Raw genomic sequence first — 19,853 nt, forward strand, 5'->3', positions numbered from 1 at the left:
ATGTGTGCATCTGTGTGTGGGCTTAAGCATGCTTATTGAGTATTAATATACTAGTTTAAACATTTCATGTTTGTGTGTGTCTGTAATTCTGTTCTATTCTTTTACTGTCAGCCATATCTAGGTTATTTAAAATCAGTGCAGTACTATTATCTAGACTGTGAAATTATACATAAATTGCGTATGCTTCTTTGGAATGAAATTAAGACAACATATAACAGTTATAAAGGTTAAAGAGACAGTGTTGTATGATAAATTGCATTTACGACCACTAGATGTCACTGGAAGACCACTAATGGGCTCACTAAAGACTAAAACATTACAGCTCATTGTCTCGATGATTGATTCATCTAGAAAAATATATATTACTATTATTTAATATTACTGTTCAAGCATTTAAGATCACATTGAGTGAAAGTTCAACAATTTATTCATACATGTATATCAAATGTTTACTATTATGTCAGAATATGAATGCAATGAAACCTGACATAGAAATGTAAGAAAAGAAGTCTTTCTGTGAGTTGTGTGTCACCTATAATCTATTTCAAATATCTACATACAACAAAATGTGTGGGCATGTACTTCTCTGTGTGTGTGTGTGTGTGTAATCATGCTTATTGATTATTCATATAATAGTTGAACCATTTCATTTCTGTGTGTGAGTGTCTGTGAGCCTATTCTCCATGTTAGACAATGGCACACACAAGTTTGGCTTAATTACAACAAAGCTTTGCAGAGATATAGCCTCAGACTCATTTTGTGAAGATGCCTGACATCTGAAGCAGCGCTGTACAAAAACGGTTTCGTCTATTGACACGAAATCCATAACTTTTTGTCAGCACGGTCTGAAGATGATCTGATTCAATTTTGGTGAAAATCAGACAAACGGTTGAGGATGAGTTTAAAAAAAAAGGTTTTCAACATGAATCAAAATGGCGGACAGGAAGTTTTGCTTAATATGACATAATTGGTATGTATGTTGTCGGCATGTCCCAAGGAACATTTTGAGACATGTTTCATGATAATAGGCTAATGCAATCAAAAGTTATTAGCATTATTGGAAATGTAATAATTAGCGGTTATTGATTGGTTTATTACTCTTGAACAATAGGTGGCGCTGTGACCAAAATGATGTGGCGTGGTCAATGTGATGTGACAATGTCACATATTAAGTTTTGTGTAAATATCTCCAACCTTTGCAGAGATACAGCCTCAGATGCAGTTTGGCATCTTTCCAGCAAATTCGTTGGTACGCTAATTGAAAACGGTTACGTGTATCGACACAAATTCCATAACTTTTTGCCAGCATGGTCTGAAGATGATCCAAATCAAATTTGGTGAAAATCTGAGCAACGGTCTAGGAGGAGTTCGAAAAAGTAGGTTTTCAACATGAATCAAAATGGCGGACAGGAAATTTTGCCAAAATTGACAAATGGGGTATCGGTGTTCTCGGCATGACCCAAGGAATCTGACAACATCAGTTTTGTTACAATAGGCTAATGTATGCAAAAGTTATTAGCATTTTTCAAAAAATCGTTATAACTATTGACCACAAGGTGGCGCTGCCCCCAATTTTTTTGTGTACATTCAGGGCATGGAGCCGGACATTTTTGTAATTCTTTGTGAAACGATACGGAACTTCATTCTTAAGATACAGCAATTTACAACTAAATTCAAAATGGCCGACGCCCAAAATGGCCGAATTGGGAAAATTCGGTATCATTCGACTCGGAATGATGCACTGAATCTAAAGACACCACTTTTGTGATTTTTGGCAAAACCGTTCAGAAGTTATGAGCAAAAACATGCATTTTTCATATCTCCTGACCACTAGGGGGCACAGCGCCGAAACACTGCAGGTAGTCCCAGGGAATGGTTGTTATAAGACCCACCAAGATTGGTCTCAATAGGCCAAACCGTTGCGGAGATATAGCCTCACGTTCACGTTTGCGTGCTTTTCGAAAAATTCGTTCATGAGCTATTCGGAAACGGTTTGAGAAATCAACTTGAATTCCATAACTTTTTGCCATCATGGTCTGAAGATTATCTGATTCAATTTTCGTGACAATCGGTGCAACGGCCTAGGACGAGTTCGAAAAAGTAGGTTTTACGAACAATTGACGATAGCGAAAAAACTAAACCTTGCGATTTTTGAATTTCGGTGTCCATTCGACTCGGCATGAGCCAAGGAATCACAAGAAAAAAGAATTTTCATTTTGTGGCTTACGGTTCAAGAGTTATTAGCATCAAGTTTTTGAAAGTTTAGACAATTGGTGGCGCTAGAGAGTTTGAGTTAGAGACTTCAAATTTGCTACGGTTAATGTTCAGACAGTCCTCTATTAGTGTGCCAAATTATACAACTTTCCCGCAATCGGTTCTATGGGCTACCATAGACTTGGGGTGGAAGAAGAAGAATAATAAATATAGCTGCAAGCAGCAATCACGGGGCCAAGCATTCCAGCGGCAACATCAGGAGCTAAGCATATGTAGCATCAGACCAAATGCAACAATGAATAATGAAATTAATAATTGCATGATTGTAATTGAAATGGCTGAAAATCGTTAATAAAAGTTCCACAGCGAGGAGCTAAGCATGGCATGGAGCATCAGACCAAATGCAACGAGTAAGAAAAGCAATTATTGGAAGAGTGTAATTGAAACAGCCAGTAAAACTCCAGTAAAATGATGCATTATCATTTTTGGAAAATAGTTGGCGCTGTAATCAAATGGCTTTGTTGTGTTCTGTGGGAGGTGACAATGTTGTGGGCAATTTCTTTCAAAATACTTACAGACCTTTAGGGCAATGAGTCGAACATGCCCACCGAGTTTCGTTCCGATCGACTTCCATTAACCTTGTCAAATAGGTGCTTAAAGTTGTTTGGCCAATGGCGGCCATGTTTTTTAAGATAAGTGAAATTCCTCATAGACACTTATGCCACATTGGGCCATACCAATTTTCAAGTTGATTGGATCAGCGGTTGCTTAGTTATAGCCATTTTAGTTTTTTTTTCATCCTGTAGCGCCACCAAGTGGCAGATATGGAAAAAAAAATAATTTGACTAAAGTTTTTGTTCATGCATATGAGTTCTGAGTATGGTGAAGATATCTCATTTTGTTCCCGAGTTATAGCCTTTTTCATAAAATTGGTCCACGAATTTGAATGTTTTGGGTCACCTGGTTTTTTGTTCAGTCTTGATCAAACCACTGCAGTAATATTCTCAGGACTCTCTAGATCAATAACTTTGAAAAAATATGTTGTATTTTGTCCTTTGGTTAGATAACATTTAAACAGGCCTAAAAAACAAAAGATTTCTGTTGTGAATGGCATTAAACTGCAAAAAAAAAGGGGTAATATAATCACACATGCATTAGATCTGTATTTTTTCTAAACAATCATGCAAAATTTAACAGAGATTAGGTAAAAAAGAACACTGTAATATTTATAAAGCTTCAAAACCCAGTGTTGAATAAAAAATTGCAATTATAACCACTAGATGTCACCGGAAGACCACTAATGAGCTCACTAAAGACTAAAACATTACAGTTTATGGGCTTGTTGAGGGATTCATCTAGAAAAAAATTATTTTACTATTATTTAATATTACTGTTCAAGCATTTCAGATCACATTGAGTCAAAGTTTACCAATTTATTCATACAGATATATCTAATGTTTATAATTATGCCAGATTATGATTGCAATGAAACCTGAAAAATGACATAGAAGCCCATAAAAACAGAAGACTTGCAATAGGTTTTATCACCCATCATTTATTTTAATTATCTATATATATAACAAAATGTGTGCATCTGTGTGTGGGTTTAAGCATGCTTATTGAGTATTAATATAGTAGTTTAAACATTTCATGTTTGTGTGTGTCTGTAATTCTGTTCTATTCTTTTACTGTCAGCCATATCTAGGTTATTTAAAATCAGTGCAGTACTATTATCTAGACTGTGAAATTATACATAAATTGCGTATGCTTCTTTGGAATGAAATTAAGACAACATATAACAGTTATAAAGGTTAAAGAGACAGTGTTGTATGATAAATTGCATTTACGACCACTAGATGTCACTGGAAGGCCACTAATGGGCTCACTAAAGACTAAAACATTACAGTTCATTGTCTCGATGATTGATTCATCTAGAAAAATATATATTACTATTATTTAATATTACTGTTCAAGCATTTAAGATCACATTCAGTGAAAGTTCAACAATTTATTCATACATGTATATCAAATGTTTACTATTATGTCAGAATATGAATGCAATGAAACCTGACATAGAAATGTAAGAAAAGAAGTCTTTCTGTGAGTTGTGTGTCACCTATAATTTATTTCAAATATCTACATACAACAAAATGTGTGGGCATGTACTGCTCTCTCTGTGTGTGTGTGTGTGTGTGTAATCATGCTTATTGATTATTCATATAATAGTTGAACCATTTCATTTCTGTGTGTGAGTGTCTGTGAGCCTATTCTCCATGTTAGACAATGGTACACACAAGTTTGGCTTAATTACAACAAAGCTTTGCAGAGATATAGCCTCAGACTCATTTTGTGAAGATGCCTGACATCTGAAGCAGCGCTGTACAAAAACGGTTTCGTCTATTGACACGAAATCCATAACTTTTTGTCAGCACGGTCTGAAGATGATCTGATTCAATTTTGGTGAAAATCGGACAAACGGTTGAGGATGAGTTTAAAAAAAAAGGTTTTCAACATGAATCAAAATGGCGGACAGGAAGTTTTGCTTAATATGACATAATTGGTATGTATGTTGTCGGCATGTCCCAAGGAACATTTTGAGACATGTTTCATGATAATAGGCTAATGCAATCAAAAGTTATTAGCATTATTGGAAATGTAATAATTAGCGGTTATTGATTGGTTTATTACTCTTGACCAATAGGTGGCGCTGTGACCAAAATGATGTGGCGTGGTCAATGTGATGTGACAATGTCACATATTAAGTTTTGTGTAAATATCTCCAACCTTTGCAGAGATACAGCCTCAGATGCAGTTTGGCATCTTTCCAGCAAATTCGTTGGTACGCTAATTGAAAACGGTTACGTGTATCGACACAAATTCCATAACTTTTTGCCAGCATGGTCTGAAGATGATCCAAATCAAATTTGGTGAAAATCTGAGCAACGGTCTAGGAGGAGTTCGAAAAAGTAGGTTTTCAACATGAATCAAAATGGCGGACAGGAAATTTTGCCAAAATTGACAAATGGGGTATCGGTGTTCTCGGCATGACCCAAGGAATCTATCAACATCAGCTTTGTTACAATAGGCTAATGTATGCAAAAGTTATTAGCATTTTTCGAAAAAATCGTTATAACTATTGACCACAAGGTGGCGCTGCCCCCAATTTTTTTGTGTACATTCAGGGCATGGAGCCGGACATTTTTGTAATTATTTGCGAAACGATACGGAACTTCATTCTTAAGATACAGCAATTTACAACTAAATCCAAAATGGCCGACGCCCAAAATGGCCGAATTGGGAAAATTTGGTATCATTCGACTTGGAATGATGCACTGAATCTAAAGACACCACTTTTGTGATTTTTGGCAAAACCGTTCAGGAGTTATGAGCAAAAACATGCATTTTTCATATCTCCTGACCACTAGGGGGCACAGCGCCGAAACACTGCAGGTAGTCCCAGGGAATGGTTGTTATAAGACCCACCAAGATTGGTCTCAATAGGCCAAACCGTTGCGGAGATATAGCCTCACGTTCACGTTTGCGTGCTTTTCGAAGAATTCGTTCATGAGCTATTCGGAAACGGTTTGAGAAATCAACTTGAATTCCATAACTTTTTGCCAGCATGGTCTGAAGATTATCTGATTCAATTTTCGTGACAATCGGTGCAACGGCCTAGGACGAGTTCGAAAAAGTAGGTTTTACGAACAATTGACGATAGCGAAAAAACTAAGCCTTGCGATTTTTGAATTTCGGTGTCCATTCGACTCGGCATGAGCCAAGGAATCACAGGAAAAAAGAATTTTCATTTTGTGGCTTACGGTTCAAGAGTTATTAGCATCAAGTTTTTGAAAGTTTAGACAATTGGTGGCGCTAGAGAGTTTGAGTTAGAGACTTCAAATTTGCTACGGTTAATGTTCAGACAGTCCTCTATTAGTGTGCCAAATTATACAACTTTCCCGCAATCGGTTCTATGGGCTACCATAGACTTGGGGTGGAAGAAGAAGAATAATAATAATAATAATAATAACGCCAACGAACACAATAGGTGCCTTCGCACCTTTGGTGCTTGGCCCCTAAATATAGCTGCAAGCAGCAATCACGGGGCCAAGCATTCCAGCGGCAACATCAGGAGCTAAGCATATGTAGCATCAGACCAAATGCAACAATGAATAATGAAATTAATAATTGCATGATTGTAATTGAAATGGCTGAAAATCGTTAATAAAAGTTCCACAGCGAGGAGCTAAGCATGGCATGGAGCATCAGACCAAATGCAACGAGTAAGAAAAGCAATTATTGGAAGAGTGTAATTGAAACAGCCAGTAAAACTCCAGTAAAATGATGCATTATCATTTTTGGAAAATAGTTGGCGCTGTAATCAAATTGCTTTGTTGTGTTCTGTGGGAGGTGACAATGTTGTGGGCAATTTCTTTCAAAATACTTACAGACCTTTAGGGCAATGAGTCGAACATGCCCACCGAGTTTCGTTCCGATCGACTTCCATTAACCTTGTCAAATAGGTGCTTAAAGTTGTTTGGCCAATGGCGGCCATGTTTTTTAAGATAAGTGAAATTCCTCATAGAGCACTTGTGCCACATTGGGCCATATCAATTTTCAAGTTGATTGGATCAGCGGTTGCTTAGTTATAGCCATTTGATTTTTTTTCATCCTGTAGCGCCACCAAGTGGCAGATATGGAAAAAAAATAATAATTTGACTAAAGTTTTTGTTCATGCATATGAGTTCTGAGTTTGGTGAAGATATCTCATTTTGTTCCCGAGTTATAGCCTTTTTCGTAAAATTGGTCCACGAATTTGAATGCTTTGGGTCACCTGGTTTTTTGTTCAGTCTTGATCAAACCACTGCAATAATATTCTCTGGACTCTCTAGATCAATAATTTTCAAAAATATGTTGCATTTTGTCCTTTGGTTAGCTATAAGAGGTCCTTTATGAAAGGGCCGTGGCCACATGTAACCTAAAGCCTATAAAACTGAAACAAAAACTCAAAACTTTATGAAACTTGGTTATAACATGTGAAAGATGACCCACCAAGCACGCAAAGTTTCATTAAGATCAGAAAATAGCTGGTGCTATAACAGTTAAACAGGCCTAAAAAACAAAAGATTTCTGTTGTGAATGGCATTAAACTGCAAAAAAAAAAAGGGGTAATATAATCACACATGCATTAGATCTGTATTTTTTCTAAACAATCATGCAAAATTTAACAGAGATTAGGTAAAAAAGAACACTGTAATATTTATAAAGCTTCAAAACCCAGTGTTGAATAAAAAATTGCAATTATAACCACTAGATGTCACCGGAAGACCACTAATGAGCTCACTAAAGACTAAAACATTACAGTTTATGGGCTTGTTGAGGGATTCATCTAGAAAAAATGTATATTACTATTATTTAATATTACTGTTCAAGCATTTCAGATCACATTGAGTCAAAGTTTACCAATTTATTCATAAAGATATATCTAATGTTTATAATTATGCCAGATTATGATTGCAATGAAACCTGAAAAATGACATAGAAGCCCATAAAAACAGAAGACTTGCAATAGGTTTTATCACCCATCATTTATTTTAATTATCTATATATATAACAAAATGTGTGCATCTGTGTGTGGGTTTAAGCATGCTTATTGAGTATTAATATAGTAGTTTAAACATTTCATGTTTGTGTGTGTCTGTAATTCTGTTCTATTCTTTTACTGTCAGCCATATCTAGGTTATTTAAAATCAGTGCAGTACTATTATCTAGACTGTGAAATTATACATAAATTGCGTATGCTTCTTTGGAATGAAATTAAGACAACATATAACAGTTATAAAGGTTAAAGAGACAGTGTTGTATGATAAATTGCATTTACGACCACTAGATGTCACTGGAAGACCACTAATGGGCTTTGCAGAGATATAGCCTCAGACTCATTTTGTGAAGATGCCTGACATCTGAAACAGCGCTGTACAAAAACGGTTTTGTCTATTGACACGAAATCCATAACTTTTTGTCAGCACGGTCTGAAGATGATCTGATTCAATTTTGGTGAAAATCAGACAAACGGTTGAGGATGAGTTTAAAAAAAAAGGTTTTCAACATGAATCAAAATGGCGGACAGGAAGTTTTGCTTAATATGACATAATTGGTATGTATGTTGTCTGCATGTCCCAAGGAACATTTTGAGACATGTTTCATGATAATAGGCTAATGCAATCAAAAGTTATTAGCATTATTGGAAATGTAATAATTAGCGGTTATTGATTGGTTTATTACTCTTGACCAATAGGTGGCGCTGTGACCAAAATGATGTGGCGTGGTCAATGTGATGTGACAATGTCACATATTAAGTTTTGTGTAAATATCTCCAACCTTTGCAGAGATACAGCCTCAGATGCAGTTTGGCATCTTTCCAGCAAATTCGTTGGTACGCTAATTGAAAACGGTTACGTGTATCGACACAAATTCCATAACTTTTTGCCAGCATGGTCTGAAGATGATCCAAATCAAATTTGGTGAAAATCTGAGCAACGGTCTAGGAGGAGTTCGAAAAAGTAGGTTTTCAACATGAATCAAAATGGCGGACAGGAAATTTTGCCAAAATTGACAAATAGGGTATCGGTGTTCTCGGCATGACCCATGGAATCTATCAACATCAGCTTTGTTACAATAGGCTAATGTATGCAAAAGTTATTAGCATTTTTCGAAAAAATCGTTATAACTATTGACCACAAGGTGGCGCTGCCCCCAATTTTTTTGTGTACATTCAGGGCATGGAGCCGGACATTTTTGTAATTATTTGCGAAATGATACGGAACTTCATTCTTAAGATACAGCAATTTATAACTAAATCCAAAATGGCCGACGCCCAAAATGGCCGAATTGGGAAAATTCGGTATCATTCGACTCGGAATGATGCACTGAATCTAAAGACACCACATTTGTGATTTTTGGCAAAACCGTTCAGAAGTTATGAGCAAAAACATGCATTTTTCATATCTCCTGACCACTAGGGGGCACAGCGCCGAAACACTTCAGGTAGCCCCAGGGAATGGTTGTTATAAGACCCACCAAGATTGGTCTCAATAGGCCAAACCGTTGCGGAGATATAGCCTCACGTTCACGTTTGCGTGCTTTTCGAAGAATTCGTTCATGAGCTATTCGGAAACGGTTTGAGAAATCAACTTGAATTCCATAACTTTTTGCCAGCATGGTCTGAAGATTATCTGATTCAATTTTCGTGACAATCGGTGCAACGGCCTAGGACGAGTTCGAAAAAGTAGGTTTTACGAACAATTGACGATAGCGAAAAAACTAAACCTTGCGATTTTTGAATTTCGGTGTCCATTCGACTCGGCATGAGCCAAGGAATCACAGGAAAAAAGAATTTTCATTTTGTGGCTTACGGTTCAAGAGTTATTAGCATCAAGTTTTTGAAAGTTTAGACAATTGGTGGCGCTAGAGAGTTTGAGTTAGAGACTTCAAATTTGCTACGGTTAATGTTCAGACAGTCCTCTATTAGTGTGCCAAATTATACAACTTTCCCGCAATCGGTTCTATGGGCTACCATAGACTTGGGGTGGAAGAAGAAGAATAATAAATATAGCTGCAAGCAGCAATCACGGGGCCAAGCATTCCAGCGGCAACATCAGGAGCTAAGCATATGTAGCATCAGACCAAATGCAACAATGAATAATGAAATTAATAATTGCATGATTGTAATTGAAATGGCTGAAAATCGTTAATAAAAGTTCCACAGCGAGGAGCTAAGCATGGCATGGAGCATCAGACCAAATGCAACGAGTAAGAAAAGCAATTATTGGAAGAGTGTAATTGAAACAGCCAGTAAAACTCCAGTAAAATGATGCATTATCATTTTTGGAAAATAGGTGGCGCTGTAATCAAATCGCTTTGTTGTGTTCTGTGGGAGGTGACAATGTTGTGGTCAATTTCTTTCAAAATACTTACAGACCTTTAGGGCAATGAGTCGAACATGCCCACCGAGTTTCATTCCGATCGACTTCCATTAACCTTGTCAAATAGGTGCTTAAAGTTGTTTGGCCAATGGCGGCCATGTTTTTTAAGATAAGTGAAATTCCTCATAGACACTTATGCCACATTGGGCCATACCAATTTTCAAGTTGATTGGATCAGCGGTTGCTTAGTAATAGCCATTTTAGTTTTTTTTTCATCCTGTAGCGCCACCAAGTGGCAGATATGGAAAAAAATATAATTTGACTAAAGTTTTTGTTCATGCATATGAGTTCTGAGTTTGGTGAAGATATCTCATTTTGTTCCCGAGTTATAGCCTTTTTCGTAAAATTGGTCCACGAATTTGAATGTTTTGGGTCACCTGGTTTTTTGTTCAGTCTTGATCAAACCACTGCAGTAATATTCTCAGGACTCTCTAGATCAATAACTTTGAAAAAATATGTTGTATTTTGTCCTTTGGTTAGATAACATTTAAACAGGCCTGAAAAACAAAAGATTTCTGTTGTTAATGGCATTAAACTGCAAAAAAAAAAAGGGGTAATATAATCACACATGCATTAGATCTGTATTTTTTCTAAACAATCATGAAAAATTTAACAGAGATTAGGTAAAAAAGAACACTGTAATATTTATAAAGCTTCAAAACCCAGTGTTGAATAAAAAATTGCAATTATAACCACTAGATGTCACCGGAAGACCACTAATGAGCTCACTAAAGACTAAAACATTACAGTTTATGGGCTTGTTGAGGGATTCATCTAGAAAAAATGTATATTACTATTATTTAATATTACTGTTCAAGCATTTCAGATCACATTGAGTCAAAGTTTACCAATTTATTCATACAGATATATCTAATGTTTATAATTATGCCAGATTATGATTGCAATGAAACCTGAAAAATGACATAGAAGCCCACAAAAACAGAAGACTTGCAATAGGTTTTATCACCCATCATTTATTTTAATTATCTATATATATAACAAAATGTGTGCAACTGTGTGTGGGTTTAAGCATGCTTATTGGGTATTAATATACTAGTTTAAACATTTCATGTTTGTGTGTGTCTGTAATTCTGTTCTATTCTTTTACTGTCAGCCATATCTAGGTTATTTAAAATCAGTGCAGTACTATTATCTAGACTGTGAAATTATACATAAATTGCGTATGCTTCTTTGGAATGAAATTAAGACAACATATAACAGTTATAAAGGTTAAAGAGACAGTGTTGTATGATAAATTGCATTTACGACCACTAGATGTCACTGGAAGACCACTAATGGGCTTTGCAGAGATATAGCCTCAGACTCATTTTGTGAAGATGCCTGACATCTGAAGCAGCGCTGTACAAAAACGGTTTTGTCTATTGACACGAAATCCATAACTTTTTGTCAGCACGGTCTGAAGATGATCTGATTCAATTTTGGTGAAAATCGGACAAACGGTTGAGGATGAGTTTAAAAAAAAAGGTTTTCAACATGAATCAAAATGGCGGACAGGAAGTTTTGCTTAATATGACATAATTGGTATGTATGTTGTCGGCATGTCCCAAGGAACATTTTGAGACATGTTTCATGATAATAGGCTAATGCAATCAAAAGTTATTAGCATTATTGGAAATGTAATAATTAGCGGTTATTGATTGGTTTATTACTCTTGACCAATAGGTGGCGCTGTGACCAAAATGATGTGGCGTGGTCAATGTGATGTGACAATGTCACATATTAAGTTTTGTGTAAATATCTCCAACCTTTGCAGAGATACAGCCTCAGATGCAGTTTGGCATCTTTCAAGCAAATTCGTTGGTACGCTAATTGAAAACGGTTACGTGTATCGACACAAATTCCATAACTTTTTGCCAGCATGGTCTGAAGATGATCCAAATCAAATTTGGTGAAAATCTGAGCAACGGTCTAGGAGGAGTTCGAAAAAGTAGGTTTTCAACATGAATCAAAATGGCGGACAGGAAATTTTTCCAAAATTGACAAATGGGGTATCGGTGTTCTCGGCATGACCCAAGGAATCTATCAACATCAGCTTTGTTACAATAGGCTAATGTATGCAAAAGTTATTAGCATTTTTCGAAAAAATCGTTATAACTATTGACCACAAGGTGGCGCTGCCCCCAATTTTTTTGTGTACATTCAGGGCATGGAGCCGGACATTTTTGTAATTATTTGCGAAACGATACGGAACTTCATTCTTAAGATACAGCAATTTACAACTAAATCCAAAATGGCCGACGCCCAAAATGGCCGAATTGGGAAAATTCGGTATCATTCGACTCGGAATGATGCACTGAATCTAAAGACACCATTTTTGTGATTTTTGGCAAAACCGTTCAGAAGTTATGAGCAAAAACATGCATTTTTCATATCTCCTGACCACTAGGGGGCACAGCGCCGAAACACTGCAGGTAGTCCCAGGGAATGGTTGTTATAAGACCCACCAAGATTGGTCTCAATAGGCCAAACCGTTGCGGAGATATAGCCTCACGTTCACGTTTGCGTGCTTTTCCAAGAATTCGTTCATGAGCTATTCGGAAACGGTTTGAGAAATGAACTTGAATTCCATCACTTTTTGCCAGCATGGTCTGAAGATTATCTGATTCAATTTTCGTGACAATCGGTGCAACGGCCTAGGACGAGTTCGAAAAAGTAGGTTTTACGAACAATTGACGATAGCGAAAAAACTAAGCCTTGCGATTTTTGAATTTCGGTGTCCATTCGACTCGGCATGAGCCAAGGAATCACAGGAAAAAAGAATTTTCATTTTGTGGCTTACGGTTCAAGAGTTATTAGCATCAAGTTTTTGAAAGTTTAGACAATTGGTGGCGCTAGAGAGTTTGAGTTAGAGACTTCAAATTTGCTACGGTTAATGTTCAGACAGTCCTCTATTAGTGTGCCAAATTATACAACTTTCCCGCAATCGGTTCTATGGGCTACCATAGACTTGGGGTGGAAGAAGAAGAATAATAATAATAATAATAATAACGCCAACGAACACAATAGGTGCCTTCGCACCTTCGGTGCTTGGCCCCTAAATATAGCTGCAAGCAGCAATTACGGGGCCAAGCACTCCAACGGCAAATGTAGGAGCTAAGCATCGCATGAAGCATCACAGCAAATTCATTAATGAGCAATAACAGCAATTTTGGAATTATTGTAATTGAAATGGCAAAAAAAAATCATAATACCACCTCTAGTAGCATGATTACTTGGCTTATCAAGCTTGACCAATAGGTGGCACTGTTATAAAATCAATTTGGTGTACTCTGTGTGACTTTTCAATGACACACACAAAGTTTGGTGTCAATATGCCAAAGCATTCCAGGGATACAGCCTCAAGTGTCATTTTCTCATTGTGCCTCAAATTCGTCGATGTGGTATGCGAAAACGGTTTTGTCTATCGACTCAAAAGCCATAACTTTGAGTCAGCATAGTCTGAAGATCATTTGATTCGAATTTGGTGAAAATCGGACCTACGGTTGATGAGGAGTTCGACAAAGTAGGTTTTCAACATTAATCAAAATGGCGGACCGGAAGTTCAGCTTACTATGGTATATTTGGTATCTATGTTATCGGCATAAACCAGGGAATATTTTGAGCCCAGTTCCATTCGAATGGGCTAATGCAATAAAAAGTTATTAGCATTTTTACAAGTGTAATTATTCATGGTTAATGAATGGTTTATTACTCTTGACCAATAGGTGGCGCTGTCACCAAATTTCTGTGGCATGGTCAGTGTGAGGTGGCGATGACACATACAAAATTTGGTGCAAATATGTCAAAGCGTTGCAGAGATACAGCCTCAAATGCATTTTGGCACCCTTCCAGCAAATTCGTTGATGCGCTAAATGAGAACCGTTTCGTATATCGACACGAAATCCATAACTTTTTGCCAGCATGGTCTGAAGATGATTCACGTCAAATTTGGTGAAAATTGGGCTTACGGTCTAGGAGGAGTTCGAAAAAGTAGGTTTTCAACATTAAGCAAAATGGCGGACAGGAAGTAAGGCCAATTTTCACATTATTGGTATCAATACTCTCGGCATGACCCACAGAATATAGCGAGACCATTTTAATTTTAATAGACTAATTTATTCAAAAGTTATTAGCATTTATGTGATATTTCATTATAACTATTGGCCACAAGGTGGCGCTGCCACCAAACTTTTTGAGTACCTTTAGGGCATGGAGCCAAATATTTTTGTAATTATTTGCGAAACGATACGATGCTGCGTTCAAAAAATACAGCATTTTAAATCATAATTCAAAATGGCCGACGCCTAAAATGGCCGACACGGGAAAATTGGATATCATTTGACTCGACATGACTCACTGAATCTAAAGAGACCAGTTGTGTGATTTTTGGCCAAACCATTCAGTAGTTATAAGCCAAAATATGCATTTTTCATATCTCCTGACCACTAGGTGGCGCTGTTTCGAAACACTGCAGGTAGTCTCAGTTCATGCTTGTTATAACACACGCCAAGTTTGGTCTCAATATGACAAACCGTTGCCGGGATATAGCCTCACGTGCATGTTTGCGTACTTTTCGTCAAATTTGTTTACGTGTCATTCGACAACAGTTGGACGAATCAACTTGAATTCCATAACTTTTTGCCAGCATGGTCTGAAGATGATCTGAGCCAATTTTCGTGGCAATCGGACTAACCGTCTAGGACGAGTTCGAAAAAGTAGGTTTCTCGAATAATTGAAATTAGCGAAAAAACTAAACCTTGCGATTTTTGAATTTTGGGGTTCATTCGACTTGGCATGAGCCAAGGATTCAGAGGTAAAAAGAATTTCCATTTTCTGGCTTACGGTTCAAAAGTTATTAGCATAGAAACATTGAAAGTTTGGACAAGTGGTGGCGCTAGAGAGTTGGAGTTAGAGACTTCAAATTTGCTATAGTTAATGCTGGGACTGTCCTCTATCAGTGTGCCAAAGTATACAACTTTCCCGCAATCGGTTCTATGGGCTGCCATAGACTTGCGGCGGAAGAAGAAGAAGAAGAAGAAGAATAATAATAACGCCAACGGAAACAATAGGTGCCTACGCACCTTCGGTGCTTGGCCCCTAAATATAGCTGCAAGCAGCAATTACGGGGCCAAGCACTCCAACGGCAAATGTAGGAGCTAAGCATCGCATGAAGCATCACAGCAAATTCATTAATGAGCAATAACAGCAATTTTGGAATTATTGTAATTGAAATGGCAAAAAAAAATCATAATACCACCTCTAGTAGCATGATTACTTGGCTTATCAAGCTTGACCAATAGGTGGCACTGTTATAAAATCAATTTGGTGTACTCTGTGTGACTTTTCAATGACACACACAAAGTTTGGTGTCAATATGCCAAAGCATTCCAGGGATACAGCCTCAAGTGTCATTTTCTCATTGTGCCTCAAATTCGTCGATGTGGTATGCGAAAACGGTTTTGTCTATCGACTCAAAAGCCATAACTTTGAGTCAGCATAGTCTGAAGATCATTTGATTCGAATTTGGTGAAAATCGGACCTACGGTTGATGAGGAGTTCGACAAAGTAGGTTTTCAACATTAATCAAAATGGCGGACCGGAAGTTCAGCTTACTATGGTATATTTGGTATCTATGTTATCGGCATAAACCAGGGAATATTTTGAGCCCAGTTCCATTCGAATGGGCTAATGCAATAAAAAGTTATTAGCATTTTTACAAGTGTAATTATTCATGGTTAATGAATGGTTTATTACTCTTGACCAATAGGTGGCGCTGTCACCAAATTTCTGTGGCATGGTCAGTGTGAGGTGGCGATGACACATACAAAATTTGGTGCAAATATGTCAAAGCGTTGCAGAGATACAGCCTCAAATGCATTTTGGCACCCTTCCAGCAAATTCGTTGATGCGCTAAATGAGAACCGTTTCGTATATCGACACGAAATCCATAACTTTTTGCCAGCATGGTCTGAAGATGATTCACGTCAAATTTGGTGAAAATTGGGCTTACGGTCTAGGAGGAGTTCGAAAAAGTAGGTTTTCAACATTAAGCAAAATGGCGGACAGGAAGTAAGGCCAATTTTCACATTATTGGTATCAATACTCTCGGCATGACCCACAGAATATAGCGAGACCATTTTAATTTTAATAGACTAATTTATTCAAAAGTTATTAGCATTTATGTGATATTTCATTATAACTATTGGCCACAAGGTGGCGCTGCCACCAAACTTTTTGAGTACCTTTAGGGCATGGAGCCAAATATTTTTGTAATTATTTGCGAAACGATACGATGCTGCGTTCAAAAAATACAGCATTTTAAATCATAATTCAAAATGGCCGACGCCTAAAATGGCCGACACGGGAAAATTGGATATCATTTGACTCGACATGACTCACTGAATCTAAAGAGACCAGTTGTGTGATTTTTGGCCAAACCATTCAGTAGTTATAAGCCAAAATATGCATTTTTCATATCTCCTGACCACTAGGTGGCGCTGTTTCGAAACACTGCAGGTAGTCTCAGTTCATGCTTGTTATAACACACGCCAAGTTTGGTCTCAATATGACAAACCGTTGCCGGGATATAGCCTCACGTGCATGTTTGCGTACTTTTCGTCAAATTTGTTTACGTGTCATTCGACAACAGTTGGACGAATCAACTTGAATTCCATAACTTTTTGCCAGCATGGTCTGAAGATGATCTGAGCCAATTTTCGTGGCAATCGGACTAACCGTCTAGGACGAGTTCGAAAAAGTAGGTTTCTCGAATAATTGAAATTAGCGAAAAAACTAAACCTTGCGATTTTTGAATTTTGGGGTTCATTCGACTTGGCATGAGCCAAGGATTCAGAGGAAAAAAGAATTTCCATTTTCTGGCTTACGGTTCAAAAGTTATTAGCATAGAAACATTGAAAGTTTGGACAAGTGGTGGCGCTAGAGAGTTGGAGTTAGAGACTTCAAATTTGCTATAGTTAATGCTGGGACTGTCCTCTATCAGTGTGCCAAAGTATACAACTTTCCCGCAATCGGTTCTATGGGCTGCCATAGACTTGCGGCGGAAGAAGAAGAAGAAGAAGAAGAATAATAATAACGCCAACGGAAACAATAGGTGCCTACGCACCTTCGGTGCTTGGCCCCTAATAACGCCAACAAACACAATAGGTGCCTTCGCACCTTCGGTGCTTGGCCCCTAATAACGCCAACGATTACAATAGGTGCCTACGCACCTTCGGTGCTTGGCCCCTAATAATAATAATAACGCCAACGAACACAATAGGTGCCTTCGCACCTTCGGTGCTTGGCCCCTAAATATAGCTGCAAGCAGCAATAACGGGGCCAAGCACTACAGAAGCAAGCTTCAGACGAACGGCAGGAATGAGTAATTAAGACAGTTTTAAGATTATTTTAGGCAAAATGGCTTGAAAACAATAAACACAACAACTAGTAATAGGATTTATTGGCTTATCACGTGTAACCAATAGGTGGCGCTGTTACCAAATTAGTTTGAAATGGTCAGTGTGAGGTGACGATGACACATACAAAGTTTTTTGCAAATATGTCAAAGCTTTGCAGAGATACAGCCTCAAATGCATTTTGGAACCCTTCCAGCTGATTCGTTGATGCGCTAAATGAGAACCGTTTCGTATATTGACACGAAATCCATAACATTTTGCCAGAATGGTCTGAAGATGATCCATGTCAAATTTGGTGAAAATCGGACTAACGGTCTAGGAGGAGTTCGAAAAAGTAGGTTTTCAACATTAATCAAAATGGCGGACAGGAAGTTCAGCCAAATAAGGAAAACTTGGTATCTATGTTCTCGGCCTGACCCAAGGAATCTATTAAGATCAGCGTCATGTCAATAGCCAGATCTTTTCAAAAGTTATTAGCCTTTATGTAAATTGAGTTATAACTTGACCACTAGGTGTTTCAAAATATTTTGAGTACCTTCAGGGGATGTTGTTGTTGGCACATTCTGAGTTTCGTAATATTACACAAATGCATTTGTTTAGTATAGCATTTTATTTCACAAAACTGTATTGAAGTCAATGGGAATTTCATGTTTTGTTCTATTATAGCGCCACCAAGAGGCTCAGTCCAACCATTTGTTTTATGTGTCCTCAGAGTGAGCCCATACATATGTGTGTCAATTTTGGTGAAAATATCTCAATTCACTTCAGAGTTATAGACATTTACATGAAAAAGCATGTAAAAAATGACTGACTCTTGACTTTGATTGAATATTACTACCCCTTACTATCAATATTTTGGCATTTGGGCATTGGTGTATAGCTATCGACCTATGTTTTCGAACTTCTGATGGTGGTTTCGTCTCGATCAGACAAGCGGTTTCGAAGATATAGCCAAATGTTTTTTAAGCGCTAAATCACAACGCTACACAAACCGTAAGGCGAAACCTAGCATGTTTGGTATCGTAGGACTCGGTAAGGTTTCAGGAGTCCAATTTAATGAGTCTGGTGAAAATAAGTCGACCACACCCAAAGTTATAAGCATTTAAAAAAAGAAGATCACCACTAGGTGGCGCTGTTTCGAAACTTCTCACGCTCCTTCAGGACATTGTGCTGATGACCCATACCAAGTTTCGTAACAATCCGTTGATGTGTTCTTAAAATACAGCATTTTAGCACAAAATTCAAAATGGCCGACAGTCAAAATGGCCAAAATGGTAAAATTGGATATCAGTCGACTTGGCATGTAGCCCTGAATCTAACAAGACAAATGTTATGATTTTTGGACAAACTGTTCAAAAGTTATAAGCAAAAATAGCAATTTTTCATATCTCTGGACCAGTAGGTGGCGCTGCGCCGAAACACAGCATGTAGCCTCAGGTCATGCTTGTTATGACATGTACCAAGTTTGGTCAGAATAGAATAAATCGTTGCATAGATACAGCCTTACGACTGTTTTTGCAAGCGTTACGTAAAATTTGTTTGAGCGTTTATCGAAAACGGTTTGACGAATCAATTTGATTTGCATAACTATTGGTCAGCACTGACTGAAGATGATCTGGTTCAATTTTCGTGTGAATCGGACAAACCGTCTAGGACGAGTTCGAAAAAGTAGGTTTTTAAAAAAATTCAAAATGGCGGCCACATTTCTATGACGGAAAATGATTTGCTATGGTGCAATCGAATCGGCATGAGCTCAGAAATCAGATGAAAAAAGAATTTTGATGATTGGCCTTACGGTCAAAAAGTTATTAACAAAATTAAAGTGAAATTTTGGACAGTTGGTGGCGCTAGAGGGAATGTCTTAGACACACCAAAATTGGTGTATTTAATGTTGGCACTGTCCTCTATAAGAATGTCTAACCATTACAACTTTCCCGCATTCGGTTCTATGGGCTGCCATAGACCCCCAGTCGGAAGAATAATAATAATAAATATAGCTGCAAGCAGCAATTACGGGGCCAAGCACTCCAACGGCAAATGTAGGAGCTAAGCATGGCATGGAGCATCACACCAAATGCATTAATGAGCAATAACAGCAATTTTAGGATTATTGTAATTGAAATGGCTAAAAAAATCATAAATACAACCTCTAGTAGCATGATTTACTGGCTTATCAAAATTGACCAATAGGTGGTGCTGTTATCAAGTCAATTTGGTGTACTCTGTGTGACTTTTCAATGAC

This window comes from Carassius gibelio, chromosome B5 (assembly GCF_023724105.1).
Source record: "Carassius gibelio isolate Cgi1373 ecotype wild population from Czech Republic chromosome B5, carGib1.2-hapl.c, whole genome shotgun sequence".
Taxonomy (NCBI): Eukaryota; Metazoa; Chordata; class Actinopteri; order Cypriniformes; family Cyprinidae; genus Carassius; species Carassius gibelio.